Source organism: Bactrocera tryoni, chromosome 3, assembly GCF_016617805.1.
Source record: "Bactrocera tryoni isolate S06 chromosome 3, CSIRO_BtryS06_freeze2, whole genome shotgun sequence".
NCBI classification, from domain to species: domain Eukaryota; kingdom Metazoa; phylum Arthropoda; class Insecta; order Diptera; family Tephritidae; genus Bactrocera; species Bactrocera tryoni.
This window is the reverse complement of record NC_052501.1, coordinates 46,974,868-46,982,604: the sequence shown is the minus strand read 5'-3', so window position 1 is coordinate 46,982,604 and position 7,737 is coordinate 46,974,868. Positions and strand designations below refer to the sequence as shown.

General features: G+C 37.2%; 1 pseudogene; it reads right to left on the bottom strand.

Moving 5' to 3' along the window:
* Positions 1 to 3,301: 3,301 nt before the first annotated feature.
* On the bottom strand, positions 3,302 to 3,493 carry LOC120773197 (annotated as a pseudogene).
* Between the last annotated feature and the right edge of the window lie 4,244 nt (positions 3,494 to 7,737).

Here is a 7,737-nt window from a genome sequence, read left to right as displayed (position 1 = left end):
CCACCAAGGAACACTCTTTGAACTTGCTGTTGGCTTTGTATGAGGAATGCTAGCATTCGCTGCTGAACGGATAATTTTTGTTAACCTCGCACTTTCTTGGTTAGGGTTGTCAGATATTTGGGTATTATTGCCATTTATCTCGCAATGTGTCTGAAACTTCTCCCAATCAGCGTAATCAGTTTTGAATACCTTATTTATTTAGTGGTTTTTAGTTGTTGAACCTAGGTGCAATTTTAGTATAATGGGGAAGTGATCGCTTCCATGCAGGTGATCGAGTATACTCCATTCGCACTCTGTGGCAAGTGTGTCGGTGCACATTGTAAGATCTACATGGGAAAAAGTGGAGTGAGTGAAAAAGTGTGTCGCGGATCCGTTATTCAAACATATTAAGTTAGAGAAAAGTAAAGCGTCTTCAATGCATTTGCCCCTCTTGTTGGCTATTGGAGAGCCCCATAGTGGACTCCATGCATTAAAATCACCAGCGAAAATTAAAGGAGTAGAAGCTTGGTTGATTAATTGCAGGATGTCTGTACTGGTAAAATGTTCATCTGGTGCAATATAGGTGCAGATAATGGTGATTTTTTTAATTAAGATAATTTCGATCGACATAGCCAGCAAGTTGGATTGAATGGCATTAATTTTGTGTGGAATATCTCTTCTTATGAGAATCGCAATACCTCTTTTACCTGTGCTAATATGTGGAAGATTGTGAAACATGCCAATGTACTGCTTAGGAGTAAAAGCTGACAAGTTGAAAGAGATGTGAGTTTCATTTAAGAGTATAATAGCTGGGGCATGATCTTGTATTAATAATTGAAGCTCATTGTAATTATTAGTGTAGCCGTTTAAATTCCATTGCAATAATGGAATCATAAGATCTATGTAGGAAAAAAAGAAAAAGGGAAACAGAAGAGAGCTAGAATATCAACTCATATGAGCAGTCAGTTGAAGCTGAGTGTCACCAATTGAGTACTAGTTCAAAAGAGAGTAAAAGCTAAGCGTATTTATTCAGAGTCAATTTATATTTGTTCAGTATGTTGAGTAGAGTATTGATTATCGTTGGAATTGCTTGTTGTTGGAAAGAGATTTTCGTGATTAGGTGGATTAGACTGCACGGTAGTGTTCGTAGTAGTGTTGTTGAAGTCAGTATATTTATTAAGCGAGTTTAAGGAGTTGTTTAAGTTAGAAATGAGAGAGGCTGTTGTTGGACTGAAAAGTTTGGGATTTAAGAAAGAGGCTTGTTGGGTACAGTTGTCGCTGATATTTTTAGCTGAATGTGAGACGTTGTTGTAGTCTGAACTGATCGATGCAGGCTTGTTGATGGAAATATGTTTGTTGTTGGCGTTTGATGAGTGATTTTTTCTAGTTAAAGAGTTTATTGATGAGTTGGGTGCAGAGGTGACCTCTGCGTTTTGTTTTGATGTACTAGGCAAGTCATTATCGGCAATTCTATGAGTATTTTTAGATTTTGTGGAATTGTTGATGGCTGAAATTTTTGTTGGTGTGTTGGATACAGAGGATACCTCTTTTGTAGGTTGAAGCACATGTGCAAAGCTAGCAGTGAGGGAAGGGAGGGAAGTATTTCCTCTATACTTTTTAAGGGCTTCGTGCATACTGCACTTCTCTATTGTCTTTATTTTTAAAATTTCTTTGGTTTGCATATGCTTTGGACACGTATAGTCCGAAGAACGATGCACGCCAGAACAATTCGCACACATAACTCGGATGCAGTCATTATCGTGTGGAGAAGGGAAATTGCAAATTTCGCATGTTGGGGAACCCTTACAATGTTTTTGCGTATGACCCAATTTTTGGCATGACCTGCAGCGCATTGGATTAGGCACGTAAGGTCGCACAGAGGTCATCCTCCATGCGATGTTTATTTTGTTGAATGATATTAGCATAACACCAGTAGGCTTTATAACACCTTCAACTTTGCGAGTGAACTTATAAACCGCGGAAACTTCGTAAGAACTCAGTCCTTCTATTATTTCGCTTTCAGGCACATCGTTTAAAAACGGTGCATAAATGGTGCCTTTGTAACAATTAAGATGTTGATGATAGCTAGCGCTAACAGCGTCAATGTTGAAAAGATATTTCGTTTTTATAAACTTTTCTGCTACTTGCTTATTTTTCACTAGCAGTAATAGGCTGCCGTCGCGTAATTCAATAATTTTGTTTATATCTTTGCTCACGGTAAGTAAGGCATTGTAAACACGAAAACAAGAAATCTTCGAAAGGGGTGTAGAATTCTCGTCGGATTTAATCACAATATACTTTGGATCATCACTTTTTATTGGCAGTAAGTCAGGAAAAGCATCTTGCAGTTTTTGATACGAATTTTTACGTTTTGGTTGGGGACGTTGGGCCAGCGCAGCAAACCTGTTGTCCCCGAACTGGAAGCACGCCGGGGGCACAGTGGAAAAGTTATAATACACTGATATAAGTATTGGATTATATTTCTCACTTAAAATAAGTATTAATCGCGTTACTTAAGTAAGCAGACCGTAGTGCAAAAAAAAAGAACACCAAAAGAGAGCTATGTATATGAATAGCTATAAACTCAGAAAAAGACGCTAACTCAACTGCTCAGTACGAGGTTTAGTCGGTGACTGCCATTACTTTACTTATGCCAACGCAGAGCATTTCAACCAAAATGAATTTATTCATTAAAATCACCACTCAAGTGGTGAACACATAGAGCGCGACAGACTGCAGCAGCACGACAGTGAACTGAAAACGTCGTTGTTCATCTTACTACATGTACATTTTGAGAAGCAACAACAACACAATGGCCGGCATGTACACAAAACAACGCAATTGTCCATTTTGTATGTACACAATTTCGTTGTGGCCATACTAATTCCTTTCACTTCAATGACATTTTAATATTTTGTTCAAAATGAAATTTTTTATGCAAAAAATTAGTAAATAGGTGAATGTTTTTGCGTTAAATTATCAATTGTTATTACAAATGATATAATAGAGCTATAATATAGCTATTTTATGCTTTTATTTGTAAAATAACTTCAAGTTTGTTAGAGCTGTGAAAAATTTTACATTTTACATATTAGTGGCATCACCACTCTACCTCCTCTTTCTATCTTCCATTCTACTGTCAACTCTACTGTCGTCCAACTGTCGTTGGCAAAAATAGGAGGATATTGAAGTTAGCGAGAACGACAACTGTCAGCCTGCAGTCGTGTAGTCGTGCAGCTGTAAAAATAGCACTGCCCATAAGAACGTGTGTATTTTAATATTTGACAGATGTAGGTTGCAGTCTGTCGCTCTCTATGTGTTCAGCGCTTCAGAAGTCGTTTTATCCGTTGCAAGCGAACGATTTTCGAAGGAACATCATTTCTAATATGCCACAAGACACAATTAGAAATGAACTTCTTAAACCCCACGCTGTCAGATAAAACGATATACCTCGTCATCGCGGGTCGATTAAATGAAGACTAACTACAGAAATAATCCTGTAAAGTATAGCCTTAATTTTTCAACGGCCAACGCAGGGTATTTCAACAAAAGGTCACATAAAATAGTTGAGAATTCGCAGAAATGAAAGACAAAGGAAAGAAAAAGCAGTATAACTTCAATAATGAACAAGCACACAAACATACATATGCGCAGCAGGAGCAAGGAAAGAGGTAACAATCGGCGATCCATTGTATATTTCTTTCATGCATAACCAAACCATAATTAGGACAAGGCAATTCAAGTGTCAATGGTGGTCTAGGTAGGAAGAGCTTCAAAAGTTACGACGAGCACGTAGGAGGTGCGTAGGTTCGAATCCCAACAGAATTTATTTTTAATTGAATATGTGATCTTATTTTATAATAACTCATTTTAAATATATAAAAGATTTACCTAAACATTATGATGATATTTTCATAATTCATACGCAATGTACAAATGTAAGCAATTTCGTTTTGCCGTCGGCATTTAAATTTCTCATGCTTCAATTTTTGCTTTCAACCAAGAAATCGCTTGTATGTATGTATGTACATAAGTATGTGCAATATATGCCTTTGCGTTTTGCCATCGGCATTTCCATATTGACATGCAAAAGTAATTATGTTTGTATTTCATTGTTTCGTTTTGGCCCAAGAATGATAGACTAAAGAGATTACGCAATGCGCATGTTTGCTTTCGGTCAGCTGTTCTTGCTGACGTCGCGGTTGACTTATTATTCGCCCGCGCTATTGAAAGTGAATTCGAATTGTGTTTTCTAGTGTTATATTAATTGTTAAATTCTATATTTTTAAAATGCGTTGTGCAGTGTTCGGTTGTAATAATAACAATGGTAAAAATAGTGCTACGAAGTGGAGATTTTTCATTTCCCTAAGGATAAAGCCGCATTAAAACAATGGATTCATTTTTGTCGTCGGACGGACAAAATAAACGTTAAAAATGCGTGCGTTTGTGAAGTGCACTTTGCACCGGAAGCTTTCGAAAGAAATTTTCTGTTTGAAATGGGTAATTATAGCATTTTAATAACAATAATTTCACTTTTATAACCCAACACTCTTGCAGGTTTAAGTTCGCAGAATCCAACGAAGTTGCTACCCAGCGCTTTTCCCACGTTAACCACTGCTCCTGCAGAGGCTAATGAACGGCAGAAGAGGATTGAGTCTCGTTCCAAAAAAGAGATGTTGACAACAATCTTGAAGAATACCGAACCTGTTGAAGTAATTCAAGAAAACGAGGTTGGAGAGGCACCTCAAACTGCAGAAGAAGAGGTCATCGATGAGAAATACGAAAAAATACTGCATTTGGAAACAGAAATGTTAGTCCTAGTTGATATTGATGAAGTATCTTTTACTTACATAAGTATGTGTATTTCCTATTCTTTTTAGACAAAGGCTGAATAGTGTTGTTAGCACTTTGAATAAGTGCAACAACGAGCAGTTAGCAGAAATTAAACGTCTCAAGATTTCCATTAAAACTGCGGAATTCCATAGAAATAATTTGGAGCAAAAACTTAGCTGCATTTTCACCAACGGCCAGGTAAGTGCCGAAATTCTAAAAAGTATGTTGCAAAATATATTAAAGTTTATTACACATATCATTACAGATTGAAAAATTAAGGGATGGAAACAAACGGCGGAATTGGAAAGAAGAAGACATAGCTAAGTCGATCACGCTATATTCAACGAGCCCAAAAGCGTACAAACTTTTGAGGAGAAACAACTTTCCTCTACCAGGTGTGCGCACTCTGCAATGGTGGTCAAAAAAAATTGACGTAGCTCCAGGTGTCATAGAGCCGGTGATGAAACTGTTGAAGGCAGCAACTGAGCTAACACAAGCGCAAAAAATTTGTGTACTCAGTTTTGATGAAATGAAGGTCAGAAAGAGTTACTGCTACGATAGATCCACTGATTCGACATTGCCTCCTGTTAACTATGTTCAGGTTGCAATGATAAGAGGTAATTAAACTCATTAATTTACTTGAAGTCAATTCTTTCTAATGTACTTTGTTCTTTTAGGTTTGATAAGTAAGTGGAAACAGCCTGTATTCTTCGATTATGACTGCAAAATGACGAAGGAAGTATTGTTTAGCATTTTGTCAAACGTTAAAAAGTGCGGTTACAATATTGTTGCCATTGTAAGCGATTTGGGTGGATCAAATAGAGGCTTATATAGTGATCTTGAAATTAATGCGGAGAAACCTTGGTACATTCACTTAACAATTATTTAAATTATGATATACTTTAAATTGTGTTATTTTTTTTCTATTGCAGGTTTTCACACAACGGAGACAGGATTGTGGTTTTTGCTGATGTCCCCCACTTAATAAAACTACAAAGAAATCATTTTTTGGATCAGGGCTTTACTATCAATTGTGAAGCTTCTCTCGCTAACGTCCAACGAGCTGTCCATCACGCACAAAATTTCCCAGAAACATTTGTCTGTGACAGGAGCAGAAAGGCAAAAGGTTAAATTAGCCACAAAATTGTTCTCCCACACAATTGCTCAAGCAATAACTCGAGCGGCTAGTTTAGGTCTACTAGATAACGAAAATTGGGAGGAATGCCATCGACTTTTCAAAATTGTAAGTAATATTTAAAATATTAATTAAAATGTTCATATATTATAAATATTCATTTTATAGACAAATGACTGGTTTGACGTAATGAATGTCAGGGTGCCCAAAGATGGAGTGAGGGAACGCTTGCACGCCTACGGTTTGGCTTTGAACAAACAAAATAATGTACTGGAACAGATGACGGAGCTGGTTTCATCAATGAGAGTCATTGGTAAAAATGGTTTGCTTCCGTTCCAAAAAGGTAATACTCAAGCTACATATATATTTAGATAAGTTGATTTTCTACAGTTTTTGATTTTACTTATGATTTACAGGTATACTCCAAAGCAATAATGCTTTGAAATTGCTGCTGAATGACTTAAGACAGCAGCACAAAATTGATTACGTTTTGACCTATGGATTGAACCAGGACGTTTTGGAAAATTTTTTTGGCGTAATCAGGTCAAAAGGCAGTCTTCACGACTGCCCTGACAGGCAGGAGTTCAAATATAGGCTGCGTTCCTATATACTTGGTCACAACGAAGGAGCGATCACAGAAGAAGGCAATGTTGAAGTCGACAACACACCAGATTTGGAAGGAAATTACTTATCTCTAACCGGTAATTATCAAAATATTAAACGTACATAGTATTATAAACCTAAAACTACAGAAAACATTATTATATAAAATTGTATTGATGTTAACAAATGCAAATATGCACTTCCATACAAACTAAGTTTTTGCATACTAACCATTGTTTTTTATCCTAATTATACTAATAATAATAACTAACAATTTATTCCATTTATTGATACGCATGTACATATGTATGTTTATTATATTTTTGCAGGTAATATTTTTCAACGTGTGTCAGTTGATCTGAATTCCACTGACCCAATCGAAAAAAATGATGACTTGGAGATTCTCAACAACGACGGACTTGAGAATTTGGCAGGGTACATCTGCCACAAACTCGGTAGAGACAACCCCGAAATTTGTGCCAATTCCGAAAATTGTTAGTCCCATACTTGGGTGGATCACCTTTCAGAAGGAGGACTCTCAAAACCAACAGATATGTTGATGAAGCATATGAGGTAGGTAGGTAGGTAGGAGTGCAGCCCTATCGGGCTCAATTAGCACTTGATGTGCCATTTTGATACACTATTCGTAGAACCACCTGTATCTGCTATTACGTTTCACCTTCTCTCTCAAACCATTTTGAGGTTTCGATGAAACTACTTATGTCCGATATGCTTTTGGTGGAAATCCATTCAAGATTTGGTGCTTGGTGGATTCCGAGTGCTTTGTGTCGGATCTGTGCTAGAGCTGGGCATTCGCAGAGAAAGTGGAAAATTGTTTCCTTGTTCCCTGCTACTCCGCAGCCACGGCAGATATCGTTGTAGGACAATCCCATTTTGGACGCATGTTCCCCAAATGGCCAGTGCCCTGTTGTGGTAGCTGTTATTCTGTAAATACTTTTTCTTGACCTATTTAATAAATCATTTGTTCTTTTCCTGTCATATGTTGGCCATAATTGTTTAGTTATGACGCATTTTGTAATGTTTTTCCACCTGTTGTTTGCAATTTGCTGAAATTGTCTATTGATCTCTCCTTTTATCGATCCTAGCGGGCTTGGTATTAGCTCCGCCTCGGATTCATTGAGGAAAGCTCCTGCCTTTGCCAACTCGTCTGCTTTTTCGTTACCGAA